Source organism: Narcine bancroftii, chromosome 3 (assembly GCF_036971445.1).
Source record: "Narcine bancroftii isolate sNarBan1 chromosome 3, sNarBan1.hap1, whole genome shotgun sequence".
Lineage (NCBI taxonomy): Eukaryota > Metazoa > Chordata > Chondrichthyes > Torpediniformes > Narcinidae > Narcine > Narcine bancroftii.
Window position 1 is genome coordinate 354,937,421 of NC_091471.1, and position 15,429 is coordinate 354,952,849.

General features: G+C 42.1%; 1 long non-coding RNA gene across 3 annotated transcripts in view; it reads left to right on the top strand.

The window, feature by feature from the left end:
• The window catches only part of LOC138759458 (uncharacterized), a 36,446-nt gene extending 21,770 nt beyond the window's left edge, over positions 1-14,676 (top strand). Inside the window, exons 5-6 of one of the 3 annotated variants that reach the window (XR_011354844.1) lie at positions 7,517-7,621; positions 14,470-14,676. This is a non-coding gene — a long non-coding RNA (uncharacterized lncRNA). Of the gene's footprint in view, positions 1-7,516; positions 8,288-14,469 lie in introns of those variants that run through there. The other 2 variants (XR_011354843.1, XR_011354842.1) reach the window with 2 other exon arrangements.
• The last annotated feature ends 753 nt before the right edge of the window (positions 14,677-15,429 follow it).

Here is a 15,429-nt window from a genome sequence, read left to right on the forward strand (position 1 = left end):
TTGCCCCCTCCCCCCCATATTGGAGATGAGTTTGCCCTATCATTAAAGCCGCACTTGTGATTCCATCACAGTCAAATCCATTTCTCCACGGCCTTTGCTTATTCTGCTGCCCATAGGCATCCCGTGTCCTGAAGGACCACTATCCCAGTCAACTGCTGAGTGAACACATGGTAGGCCAGCTATTTACCCCTCATCACTCCTCTGCTCAATACAGTCAATCTGATGATGGTGTCATCTGTTTTCCTGCCTGTTCCCCAGAATCCTTGACTCCCCGACAGATCAAAACTGCGCATCATCCCCAGCCTTGGAAGGAGCAACACCTAATATTCTGTCTGGGCACTCTACAACTGGATAGGACTAATGTCGAATTCTCCTGTTTCTGCTGGCCTACTCTCCATTCTCCCCTCTTCCCCTTCCCTTTGTCTTCTTTCCTCCAACTCTCCACCCCATTCCCTTTCCATTCACAGAACCAATTCCCCCTCCCCTTGTTTGCTGCTGTGCCCTCTCTCCTTCATCTACCAACCACCTCCTGCCCTTGGGACCATGCTCCTCCCCCTGCCTCTCCCCTTCACTATTTTGTTCAGGCACCTGCCTAAATTTAGTTCATATCTTGATGAAGGGCTCAAGCCTGAAGCATTGGTTGTGTATTTTTATCTTTGCTGCATAAAGTACATTGTTTGATCTGCTGAATTTCTCCAGCTTTGTGCTTTTACTTCAATCACGGAGTTTTATCCCAGCCTTCGATTTTATCCCAGCTGTGATCCTATCTCCACCTCTCTCCATGGGACAAAATTCCAGAGATTCCTAACCCTTTGAGAGATGGAATTTCTCCTCCTCTTTGTCTGAAATAGGTGACTATCTCAGAGTCCAATCTCCCTTGGTTGTAGAAACCCCAACTATGGGCAGTTCCTCAGCCTCCATATCCTCATGACCATCTCTTACTCTTCTCACTGGCCAATCTGCTCATTCTTTCTTTGGATGTCACCTGTTTCATCCCAGGAGCCAATGAGAGAATCTTCTCTGCACTGTCACCAATATCTCTTAAATCAGGAGACCAAAGCAGTGTACTGTGGTCTCATCAATTCATTGCATGTATCTAGTGCAACTCCAACATTACACAATACTCCATCCTTTATGCAATAAAGCCAACATTCCATTGGCCTTGCTAATTACTCACTGCACCTGCAAGCTCGCTCTCCTGTCCAACTCCATCCAGATCCTATTGCTTGGCAGTACTCTGTAGTCTCTATTTAAATAATATCCTGCTCTTCAATTCTTCCTGCTAAAGTGCTAACCTCACATCCGCCACCAATCCTGCAGCTGTCAATGTTTTGCCCACTTACTGCCCTGTCTATGCATCAATGCAGATCATAGTATGCACCTCGCAGCTTGCTTTCCACAATCACAGAATGGCCTGCAGCACAGAAAGAGACCATGGAATCTGTACTGTCTCCACATGAGAGTAATCCTGCCAGTCTCACTCTCCGCAACCTTGCACATTCTTGTCTTTCAGATACTTATCCAGCTTCCCACAGCTGGATCTGACCCACACCCCCCCGCCCCACCCCTTCCCAGGCAGCGTATACCAGACCAATGACTCACCACTTTTTTTTAAAAATGGCCTCACGTCAATGATGGTTCCTTCTCTAACTACCTTTATTTCACACCCCCCCCACCCCCCAGTCTTGACCACTCCCCAACCAATGAAAACAGGTTCTATACGTACCCTCCATGTACAGGGTACGTACATATCCTCCATGACTTTAAATAGTATCCTCAGATCTTCTTGCCACCGTCTCTTTTCCTGGGAGTTAACATAGCAGTTAGAGAACCAGCAACCCAGGTTTGAATTCAGCGCTATCTGTAAAGAGTTTGTAGGTTCTCCCTGGGTCTGTGTGGGTTTCCTCCCACCCTTCAAAATGTACAGGTTAATTGGCTGGCACGGTCTCATGGGCCAGAAGGGCTTGTTACCATGCTATATGTCTAAATTTTAAAGATGTTTTTAAAAGTCATTTAAACTGGACATTGCACTCTAGTGTTTGATTGTGCCTTTTTTTGGTATTGTTATAATTTATCTCGCTGCTTCTTATTCTCCAACACCATGTGAGACTTCATGTTTCTCAGTATTAAATTTTCCCCTTTCTTCCCATCCCACCTCACGCAGAGGAAGATGGCTGTGGTTGTTGGTGGGGTCAGTCACCCCAGCCCTAGAACGTCACTACAGGAATTCCTCAGGTTGTGTCCTGTCCTCACTCATCTTTCAGCTCTTCCTTCCATTAGAAGTGAGGATTTTCACAACACACTGCATTAATTTTGAGAAAGACTCAGCAGCCTTGTTCTAATAATTAAAATTCAATCTAATATGCAAAGAAATGAATATTTCAAAATAAACGATGAGATACTGGTTTGGTCAGAAACAAGGTATCGTTGAGTTACCGTGATTCATACGGGCCTGTAAATATCAGGTCAAGCAAACAAAGCTCAAGGCAAAAACCAATCATAAATTCACTGTATATTAAATCAGGAAACCATCATCAACTTGCTGTTTTTTAACAGCAACCTGAACAGAATCTATAATCTAAACAAACTGGCATTTATGTCTTTATAATCAGGACTAAAATTGTCATTATCTGGTTATATCTGATTAAACTAAAATGTGCTTCTCTTGCGTGATCCTCAGAGTAGTTTGGTTTGTCAGTCTCCCTGTCTAGTAAATACGTTGAGTATTAGTGGCTAAAACATAGAATATTACAGCACAGTACAAGCCCTTCGGCCCTTGATGTTGACATATTTCTACCAAATAAAAACTAAACCCTTCCAACCTCACTACCTTCTATTTTTCTTTCATCCATGTGCCATAGAATTTCTTAAATCTGCCGAATGTTTCAGCCTCCATCACCATCCCTGGAAAGGTATACCAGGCACCATAGGCTTCTGTGTAAAAAAAAAACACCCCTGATGTCTCCCCTAAACTTCCTTCCCTTCACTTTGTACAGATGTCCTCTGGTGTTTGCTATTCCTGCCCAGGGATAAAGGCGCTGCTGTCCACTTTATCTATTCCTCTCAGAATCTTGTAGACCTCTATTAAGTTTCCTCTCATTCTTCTTCGCTCCAAAGAGAAAAGTCCCAGTTCTGCTAACCTTGCCTCATAAGAATTATTTTCCAATCCAGGTAAAATCCTGGTAAATCTCCTCTGCACCCTCTCCAAAGCATTCACATCCTTCCTATAATGAGGCGACCAGAACTGAATACGGTGCTCTAAATGTGGTCTCACCAGAGATTGGTAGAGTTGCAACATGACCTCTCAACTCTTGAACTCAATACCTCTATTAATGAAGTCCAGCATCCCATAACCCTTAACTATCCCATCAGTATGCGCAACAACCTTGAGAGATGGATTTGGAACTCAAGGTCCCTCTGTTCCTCCAAACTATTAAGTATCTAACCATTAACCCTGTACTCAGATTTCTGGTTTGACCTTCCAAAATGCATGACCTCACACTTATCCAGATTGAACTCCATCTGGTTTTCCGCCTAACTCTGCACCCTGTCTATATCCTTTTTTAACCTACGACAACGTTCAGCATCATCCATAACTCCTTCATCCTTAATATCATAGAACATTACAACATAGTACAGGCCCTTCAGCCCACGATGTTGTGCCAAGCTGTATATTCCTTCCAAGAAAAAATATAAAGCCTCCCTACCTCATAAACTCTATTTTTCGTTTATTCCACATGCCTGAGTCTATTAAATACCCCTCAGTTTCAGCCTCCACCCTCATCCCTGGCAAGGCATTCCAGGCACCCACAACTCTGTGTAAGAAAAAAAAAAGTACCCCTGATGTTTCTCCTAAATTTTCATCCCCTTCACTTTGTAGAGATGTCCCCTGGTTTTTGTTATTCCCACCCTGGGAAAAAGGTGCTGGCAGTCCACCTTATTTATGTCTCTCAGTATCTCGTCATTCACAAATTTACTTCCCCATCTCTCTGCTTCTTCATCAAGATCATATATAAAAATTACAAAGAGCAGGGGTCCCAGAACTAATCCCTACAGAACTCCACTAGTTTCTGACCTCCAGGCAAAAAACTTCCTGTCCAATATTACTCTTTCTACATGCAAACCAATTTTTAATCCACACATGTTAACTATGGACCCTAGAATTATACAGCATGGAAATGGGCACGCCACCCCTCCTCTAAATTACTGATTTATCAACTCTTAATATTACAACTTGCCCAGTTTTCGTCTTGCAAAGGGTCATTTCACACAGCTTCCCAATGTGTCCAGCCCCATCTAGCCCAGTTGTAAAACTAGTCCCGACAGTTACAGTAAAGCAATAGATTTGTCTAGATGTGGAGTGGGGTTGGGGGGGGGGGGGGGGGTGAAAAGTCTTTAATGATGAATAAGATGAATTTAATGGGAAGTGAGTTCCTGGAACCACTTGAAGGCAAACTATTTAGAATGGAAAATAAAGACACTATTGATGGAGGTATGAGGCACTCCTGCAGAGGTGGTGAACTAGGCTGCCTTTCAGGTTTTCATGTCAGCTTACCCTGAACAAAGGTTATACCAGCTCCAAACCCTGAGCCAGATCTTACTCTGATAAAATTGAAACCATGCCAAGGGCTCAGTTATCAAAGTTTCTTTGTGTATTAGTTCTCTGGATGGGAAGCTTTGATTACAAACTATTTGAGGTGAACTTGACATTTTTGTTCTACAACATTACCATCAGTGTTAGCATTGAATCACATAGTTTGGAGTCTGTTTCACAATTAAACATTTTAGTTTCAAATCTATTCACCTTCCTAGATTGTACCCAATCATTTTCAAAATAGACCCATAACAAAAAAAGCTTTCCTCTTTAAAACTCCTTCCTCTCATCTTGTTTTAGATAAACCTGTCATGGGAAATTTGGCTGTTGACCACATCTAACCTTCTAATAATTATTATATTGTAGCAAGCTGCACTGATCAACAAGCAGCGGTGCAGGCTTGTTCTGGGTTGGCATCACAATGGTCCCAGTGTAGGGGGCAAAAAGGATCATGGGAGTGGTGCTGATAAGCTCTCAGAGAGTTCCAGTAAAGTCAGTTGGTTAGTTCAACTCACTCACAGCTTCTAAATGTTTTTTTTTCTTTTGCCACTAACCTGCGCACCAACCACAATATAATTATAATCTTATATACTTCTCTCTTCAGAGAAATCAAGCCCAACCTATCCATTCTCTCCCCTTAACTAAAATTCTCCAATCCAGATAACATCTTGTCACTCTCCTCTGCACTCTCACTTTGTAATGACATCCTTCCTGTAGTGTGGTGACCAGACTGGACAGGCACATCCTTCCTGTAGTGTGGTGACCAGAACTGTATACAAGCATATTCTTCCTGTGGTGTGGTGACCAGAACTGTATGCAGACATATTCTTCCTGTGTAACTGGACAGGCACATCCTTCCTGTAGTGTGGTGACCAGAACTGTATACAGGCATATTCTTCCTGTGGTGTGGTGACCAGAACTGTATACAGGCATATTCTTCCTGTGGTGTGGTGACCAGAACTGGACAGGCACATCCTTCCTGTAGTATGGTGACCAGACCAGAACTGTATACAGACATATTCTTCCTGTGGTGTGGTGACCTGAACTGGACACAGACACATTCTTCCTGTGGTGAGGTGACCAGAACTGGACAGGCACATCCTTCCTGTAGTATGGTGACCAGACCAGAACTGTATACAGACATATTCTTCCTGTGGTGTGGTGACCAGAACTGGACACAGACACATTCTTCCTGTGGTGTGTGGTAACCAGAACTGGACAGGCACATCCTTCCTGTAGTGAGGTGACCAGAACTGTATACAGGCACATCCTTCCTGTAGTGTGGTGACCAGAACTGTATACAGACATATTCTTCCTGTGGTGAGGTGACCAGAACTGGACAGGCACATCCTTCCTGTAGTATGGTGACCAGAACTGTATACAGACATATTCTTCCTGTGGTGTGGTGACCAGAACTGGACACAGACACATTCTTCCTGTGGTGTGGTGACCAGAATTGTACACAGTGACATCTGTTCTGTAGTTTGGAAACCAGAACTGTGCACAATGTTGCATGAGGAGATGATGTGACAGAACAATGACCTCAGCGGTGGACCAATGAAGAGCTCAGTGCTTGAGGGACCCACACAGGCTGCGGGCGACGTGCGATCAGGCTGCTGGACACTGGCTCATGTGAACCATGTATCGGTGCCAGGATTTGCAAGGCTCATGAGGGCAAGAAGGCCTCCGGAAGAGCCTTGGGTGCTGAAGGCTTCCTGATCATATCAGAGGTTTGGATCTAGAGCTCGGATTGCTGATTAATATAACAGGAGTCTGTGCAGCGGCAGAAGCAGTGGAAGCGCTAGAGGTGACTCTGAAGGGACTCTCTTTTGCTTTTCTCTCAAACTGAAAGCAGGGCAGGGGTGGGGGGGGGGGGCAGGCAATGCTCATGGCAACTCTGTCTGCCTTACAGCAGGCAAAAGTTAAAGTATATCATGTATGTTACATTTTAATGTATTATTACATGACTAATAAATGGAACCTTGGAACCCTGAACCTTGAAGTGTGTCCTAACCTGTATTCTTTAAAGTTACATTGTAACACCCCAGTTCTTATGTGCTATACCCTGACCTCTGAAGGCAAGCATGCTATACACTTTCTGTATAGGGTAGGGTAATTAGAGGGTCTAGGGCAGCCATTCTCATTGGGGGCCACAGCACATTTAAAGGGAGCCATGGACTGAAATCATAAAATTTTGGGGTTTTTTTTATGGAGTCATTAGAAGTACAGAAGAAACGAACTGTGACGGCTTCACAGGGGAAGGGGGTCCTTAAACTTTGAGCAGAGTCTTAAGGAGGCCATAACAAAAAAAAAAATGGTTGAAAATGGCTGCTCTAGGGTATAGGGTCTGGTAATTTTCATAGCGTGAGGGTTGAATGATTATAGTGAATGGAGGAGATCTGCAAGGAGCAGTTGCAAATGTGGCCATACTACTTGAATTTACTTTTATTTCAATTTAGAATAAAATCGCTCAGGCACTCTGACCCAGTTTCTTGATTAGTTGCCTCACTCCTAACTAATGAAATAGCTCTAGAATCAGACTCTGGGACATCCAAGTACTGTGGCATCTTACACCCTCCCTGCTCCACTGGTGGCCTTCTACTCCCCACTCAATGCCCTGACCTTCTAGGCATCTAATCTACTTACCTGGCTGAATACCTTCTCAGATGCTTGCTGTCTTTTCCTGTTTGGTAACACACTGGTGGAGCGCACTGAGATGTTCTTGCTAAAGGCTACAAATCCACAATGCTGTCATTTGAGAACACCTAATCAGACAGGTCTGAAAATGGCTTCCAAACAATCTGTCTCATTAACACCAACATGCAGAGACCCTGGCAGGAATTGTGGAAAATGTTGTTTGGTGAACAGAAACAGTTTTCCACTCATCAACCATGCTCATCTTTTCCTTCTGTTTCCTTCAAGAACAAGAAAAAAATCAGTGGCACCACAGCAGCATCAGACCACTGGCACCGACCTTCCAAAGGAAAGGCTACATCATTTCAGAATCATGGAAACCAACACTGAAAGGTAAAAAGCACAGAGTTCAGTCCATTTGTCAGCTGCTGCTACATGACAAACTGTCCAGTCAGTACCTGAAAATGGCCCCTATGTTCACATTTCTAACAAAGGTCAAGGATCGAATGCCAGCCTCCTCTGTCCAACCAATCCCCTCCACAGATCTGGTTCAAATGGCCTCCTTTTCCTCTAGATCACACATGTCAAACTCAGGAATTTGGCCCGCGATATAATTATATTTGGCCCGCAAGATCATATCAAATATGTATTAGAGCTGGCCCGCTGGCCGCTGCGCCAGTAGAGCGCACGCACAGCTAATACTACAAATCCTAGAATGCTTTGCAAATTCGTTGGCGCCAGCCCGTCAGCCTGCTAATCGCTCCCACCTCCTCTCTTTACTTTCATTAGCACCTGCGACCTGTCGCCTAACTCACATGTAATAAACCCCTTACGAAAAATGGCCAAACGAAAGACAGAAAACAGGACCTTTCAAGACAGGTGGAAGGCAGACTATATGTTCATCATTTTAAAAGACAAACCTGTTTGTCATTGAAGCAAGTTGTTATTTTTTTGACTTGTTGGCTTGTGAAAAAAAATACATTTAAATGGAGCTTAAAGGCTATAGAGAAATATTATTTATTGAATATTTTATTTCTCATTTGTTAATGCTTCTTCTGGAAAGAGTTTAACCAAAACTATTATTAAACATTTATTTTAATAAGAAAAAGTTTAACATTACATATGTTGAAAGAAGAGAAAACATGCAGATGTTGTTGAAAATTTTCAATAAATATTTAGTTTGGCCCGCGACTTAGTCCAAGTTTTTAATTTTGGCCCTCTGTGAATTTGAGTTTGACACCCCTGCTCTAGATAGTTTGGTGGGTCATATTTACCAACAGCACATTAAAAAATGCAAGCACTTTGCCAGCACAGTTTGCAGTTCCTTTGATTCGTTCCCGAGTGGAAATATAGTGGACAAAGCCCAGGACATCATATAAAATACCCTCCCCACTATTGAGAACATCTACAGGGAACACTGCTGTTGGAGAGCAACAACAATCATCAAGGATCCACATCACCCAGCACACGCTCTGTACTCACCGCTACCATCAGGAAAGAGGTATAGGTGGGAACAGCTACTACTCCTCCACCATCACTCTCCTCAACAACAAACTCAATCAAGAACTCAATTCAGGACTCTTGCACTTTATTTTTTTCTCTGTATTGGAGAGTCAGTTTATTTACATTTTTTATCTGTTTAGATAAGTACATTGAGTCAGTTTTTTTAGCAATGCCAATAAGTGGTAATTATGCCGCATTCGCAGGAAAAATAATCTCAGGGTTGTATGTGGTGTCATGCATGCACTCTGACAATAAATCTGAAATCTTATTTGCGTAAAAGGTAATGTTGCATTTTTTTTAAATCAAACTATCCTGCAGTTTTTTTTCTGCTTTATTCCTGGTCACTTCTCATGCAGTTGTAAATGTTGAGCTACTCAGCTGCAGCGACCTGTGTGTGGGAGCTGAATTGGTACACTCATGTAATCATTAACCACTGCTCATGGCTTAGTCTGTTAATACAGCTCCTGTTCTTGCTGTAAATCTGTCAACTTTCAGGATATGTCAACACTCAATGCCACAACAAAATATTTTTTATATCATCACAAAAATAGTGAAAAGCACTGTAATTCTTTCGAGCCACTTTACACTCCATGTTGTGACCTCCCCCAATTGAACTCTCTGATCTCGTGACGCTCACTGCAAAAAGGTCCTTGAGATGTTCCTGAGGTACAGACTCTGCTGCATGTTACAGCCACAATGGCAATGGGAGACTTTAAACAAGTCCTTCCCCTTGCTGCCAGCCACAAATGCTGATTGGTACAAACTCAGGTCAGTTTATCAGATGATTGCCAGGAGGGGTCAAGGAAGAGGGAGAGTAATTTTGGTAAGAACAAATAAACACCCACTAATCCTGGCTGCAGCAGCTGCTCTGGCTTTGAAGTAACAACTGTCATTCCATTAATGGCAGTAAGCCCCTGATTTTGCAGTGTTCCTGTGCTGGGTATCACAGGTGTGTGTTTCACACCAGCATTATTATCACAATTTGTCGTTCTGCTTAAACTTCTGAAGGAGCCACGTGGACCACCCCTTCATCAATTGTATACGTCAACGTGAGACAACGTTCTTGCTCTGTGAATAATGAACATAGGTACATTTGCCGAGTTCTGTGAATGAAGCTTAGTGACAATCAGATTCTGCAAGCTGGATACTAACTTGGGGGTTCTCTCGGCTTTCTGGTGTACAAGAATCTGATAGTGAGCTGCCCAACAGGGCAAGGGAAGCAACTGCTCAAGGACACAACCCTGGCAGACGCTCCTCAATGTCACATAACATGCCATCCTGGCTGGACAGTTATTATCTGTGCCCCTGATCCCCCTGTTCAATAGCACTCTGTGAGACCCTTCACCAAGCTCAGTCCCACCCACTCAGGTAAATTATACTGGACAAAGATTTTTCTTCCTGAACACTTTTGGGTGTATTTTATGGATTTGGGGCTACTGATCATGAAATTCACCGTAAAAATTTCATATCGTGTACCATTTTTTAGATATAACCTATTTTTGTGATTTCCTGTCATATTTTAAGCTGACGAGTATATTGCTCACAAAACAAGCTGTTTTGGTCAGTCCAAGCATGCCTGGGCAGGTGCTATGTAAATACTGTTTTTGGCCTGGGTATGCTTAGTCAGGATAGATGAAGACAGGCTAGAGTAGAAATGTCTTGTTAATGTCGCCACAGCTGCGATATATTTTATTATAAATGTGGCAAGTAAACGCTTCAGACTCAAAGATGTAGCATAATTGCACATTAAGAAAGCCTTTGAGCTCTACTTCAACTGTTAAATTAGTGACTGAGATAAGCCCTGGGCTCCTCACATTTGTTGGGCAACATGTGCAGTCAACCGTAGAGCTTGTGTCAGCATCATTATGCGATTAAACATAAAATTCAATTCTCCAAGTTCCTACATGACACAGCAAATCTGAAATGATCTTTGTGTTCAACTTGAAGTTGTCTATCATAATACCATTTTTTTTCAGGAAGCACACCTTTTGGAAAAAAAAGTTGTTATCCAGTGTTATTCATGTACAACCTCTCGTGTAAGTGTCTTTAAGTTGGACTAAGGTTAATGGGATGAAGATTAGGAGCAATATGATTTCCAGCTTGTCCCATGTACTGTGGCTCTATCCAATTACTCAGTAACACAACCAGTTCACTACAATTACTATTAACTGCAATAGAGCACCACTCTTTACCAGGATTGTTATCTGAAGAGGCAAGTGCACAAAATTATTGAGGACCCCTTTCAGCTCCCATTGGGAAAGATACAGGAGTATCAGAGCCAGCACCACCAGGTTGAGGAACAGCTTCTTCCCACGGGCAGGGAGGACACTGAACGACCAAAGGAACTGGTCACACTCACCATCTGAGACTCTCATATTCATGAAACAATATTTATTAGTTTGTATAGATGAATACTTGTCCTGCATAGGTATTGTTTGTGTGTTATGTCTGGATGTGTGTCTGTGAGTTTTGCACCAAGGATCGGAGAATGCTGTTTCTTCGGGTTGTACTTGTGCAATCAGATGATGGTAAACGTAGCTTTGTTACTCAATGAATCAATCACTGAATTGATGGGGAAACTCACTTTTTTAAATTCACTGATATGAATAGCTTTAGGCACCCTTGAGACAGTGTGAACCTGCTGTTGTCTGCCGGGTGAGGGTGTTTCCATATGCTGTTGAGAGTGAGCTCCAGGATTTAGACCCAGCAATAATGTTTAGTTATATACCTCCGTTAGATCTAGTGATGTTCCCATGTCCTTGCTGCTTTTGCTCTTCAACATCAAGAGGTTGCAGGTTTGGGTAGCTACACATTTCTGGGATCCACCATTTAGTGTTGAGCAGCCTCATCTAGGTGTCCACTTCCTGCTGTGCAGTCTTGAAAGACAGTGCTGTAATGTGTGGCTGCAGTTTACGAGGGGCTTCATGTTTTTGTGCGCCATTTCAATCCTCAGATCACACTATCACTTTGGCCTGAGCATGCAGAAGAATGAGTGAACTGTATAATCTCCCCAACACCAATGGCAACTGATTCAGTTAATGGTCTGTTCTCAGCACACAAGGTCCAATGTGCATCTTCTCACATTTCTCTTGCAATGAATTAAAGCACAGTGATTCTCGTTACCAGGAAACATCCTCAAAAGGACCTTGCACTCAGAAATTAGATCAGGGCCTCACTTACTGTGTTTCTATGTTCACAAAGCAATGTTGGCTAACTGAATTAGAATTTATTGTCTTGAACATATCATGAAATTCATTGTTTTGTGGCAGCGTCACAGTGCAAACATTTATATAAACCACCTTACAAAATAAATAAATATAGTGCAAGAAAATTACAAAATAGGTTAGTGTCTATGATTCATTGTTCATTCAGGAATCTGATGACAGAGGGGAAGAAGCTGTCCTGGTGCCATTGAGTGCTCATCTTCAGGCTCCTGTGCCTTTTTCTGTAGCAGAGTGAAGAGGGCATGGCCTGGGTGGTGGGGGTCCTTGAGTATAGAGGCTGCTTTCTCAAGACAGGAAAACACTGGGGCTGAAAAGGTTAAATGACAAGCTGCTTCGGTTAGGTTTGCATTTCCTCAAGCAGAAACATTAAGGGGAAATCGAGTTTGACCCAAACATGATTAAAGAAGATGATTTGATAGAGAGAGAGAAACTATTCCTTCTGGAGGGGAGATCTGGTATAAATTAGAGCCAGGGAGTTCATTGCTGGCATGAGGCAGCAGTCACACAAGAGGTTAGCTCTCTCCCTTGCTATTTGTTGATGACTGGGCTGGGTGCAGAGAAGCTGGGCTAGCAGGCAGTGGAAGGGCCCAATGCCAATTGAAACTTGATTGATCAATTTCAGGCAGATGGGAAGTAAATGATTAGTAGATCAACTCTGGTCCCAGAGTCCAACAAATATGTTTCTAAAGCATCAAAGGTCCAACAGATGCCTTTAAATACTACATCCCTTTGTGCACAGTGTGATAGTACAGACCTATCACCAATGTATATAGTTACAGTATCTAGACTGTGCTTACAGCGATTGGCTGAGAGCTAAGCCACACCTACTGTCTGGGCCTTAAAGGGTTGTGTCCCTAGCCAGGTCGGATCATTCCGGATTGGTCGGCCACCTGTGAAGAGCTCCTGTCTTTTGCTAATAAAAGCCTTGGTTTGGATCAACAAGTCTTTGGTTCTTTCGACGAGCTCTACACACAGCATTGCCTGCTGCAATTCAAAGTGGTTCACAGAGCACATAAGTCTAAAGTAAAATTGATTTGCTTTTATTCAGACACAAGTCCCTGATGTGACAAATGTAAAACACGTGATGCCTCCTTAATTCACATGTTCTGGACATGTCCTAGCTTAGAAAAATTTTCGAAGGATGTTTGGAACACTCCAAAATGATTTTTTTTTTACTAACTTCAATTCAATGTAGCATTTTATCTTTTTCTTCGTTGATGGCCAGATGTGCAATTTTGATTAAATGAAAAGATAGTACTCCACCTATATATGCACAATGGCTTAGGGATATTACATCTTGTTTAAATCTGGAAAAAATTAGATATGCTATCATTGATTCAAATATTAATTTTCAAACTATATGGGACTCATTCATGGACTACTCATAACCTTAAGAGTTAGTGTTGATTTGGAATTTTAGCATGGTGCTGTCCTTCTCTAAGATTGTGCCATTTGGATTTTTTAATGTTAATCCTCAACCTTGCTAAGAGGAGGGGGCTTAGAAATTATATATTTTTTCTTTTCGTTTGTTATTTTTTATTGCATCTTCGAGATTGTGCTACTGAATATGTACACATGATCATTATTGTAACATTTTTTTTCCTAGTCCTGTAACACACTTCATAATTGTATTGTTCAATTTTTTAATTGTAAAAATATCAATAAAAATATTTTAAAAAGGAAAAGATGTCATTAAACATCTCTGTTGAAAGGTGACACATCCAACAGAACTGAAGTCTCACCGAGATTGGAGGCTGAAGCCTTGTACCTTGAATATATTTGACTCTGCAATGAGAATCCTACCACTGAATCAGTGAGATGTCCCAAGGCCGACTGCTCTTGGTACAGCACTCTCCAATATGAAAATACATTGAATCTGAACTTTTCAAAAGTCATCATTTTCTCAACTCAAATCAATCGTTGCTCTGAAGAAAGGAGGTTAATCGAAAGTCTGCAAATGCTGGGGTCCAGAGTAGTGCACAAAAGTGCTTTAGAAACTCAGCAAGTCATGCAGCGTCCATCAGAAGTAAAGGGTAACCAACATGTCAGGCCTGAGCTCTTCAGGCCTGAATCGTCCACTGCCTTTTACTTCTGCAGATATTGCATGGTTTGCTGAACTTCACCAGCACTTTTATATATTGCAGGCACCTAAATTTGTATCAATTTCTTCATTCAGAGAACTAATTGGCCTACATGATCTTTTATCTTCTCATTTTGTGTCTAATCTGTGCCGCCCCTACCCTTGATGGATTGTTAGCGTCCATGGGTATGGTCCTGAATTTTGGCAAAAATTAGAACATGATTATAATGAACGACAATTTTGCTTTTCTGAACAAGTTTGAGTGTATTTTATGCATTTTGGGCTGTTGATCACAAAAACCACTTTAAAATTTTCTGATCACTTACTGATTTTTAGATATAATCTATGCTTCAGCATACAAAACCACGAAGTGCAACATGTCACTGAAAATTCTTTTTCTGCATTCACACTTGAACTTCTTCACTGTTTCTCAGTCAGTGACGAACATGGTGAATGGCTTCACCAGAGCATTGCGACTATGGAAAAGCAGTATCAAGGCAAATGGAATCCATCAATGCTGGTCAACTATTGTTGGACACTGACATGAGAGGCATCAGATGCTGTGTACAAATGAAAATCAACAGCAAAACATTTTTAGGTCAGTTGAACTAACACAATGTGTCAGCGTTATTTATTATGTGATTAAACAAGCTAAATTCAAGAAAAGTTCATTTATGTTTCTCCAATTTCCTAAATGATACAGCAAATCTGAAATTATCTTTGTCCCCAGCCATAATCCCCAATTTCTTTTCAGGAAGCAAATCTTTTTGGAAAAAAAAATTCTTGTCCAATGTTATTTGTATTTATTTTCAGGATCTGGGTGTCACTTGCAAAGCCAGCCTTCAGTTCTTATCCTAAGTTTCCTTGAATATGAAGGTGAACTGCCCACAGTGCAAGGATTCCAGTACTTCGACCCAATAATCACAAAGGGCCCACGATATACAAGATGGTGTGTATCATGGAAGGGAACCCACAGAGGGTGGTGTTCCTATGCACTTGCCACTTGTCCTTCATGCTGGCAGAGGCCTCAGGTTTGAGAGATGCTGCTAGAATAACCTGGGCAAGTAAGTGGATGATGCACATTACAGCTACTGTGTGCTTGTCTTGAAGAGACAGTATCGAGTGTACAGTTGTTGGATGGTGCCTCTCATTCAGGTAAGTTAAAGGACTTTCATCTTGAGAAGGTTGAAAGTCATTGGGGTGAAAGGAGGTGAGTCATTTATTGTTTTATGTGGCTGGCCCAGTTGAATAAGGGTTCGATGAGGGTGACACCATTGAATGTCAAGGGTAGATGGTTAGAATCTTTTGTTGGAGATGTTACTCTTGAGGTGAATGTTAGTCCTCACTGAATGCCTGAATTGATGAGTAGGATTTGCTGCTTGGAGACTTGGGCT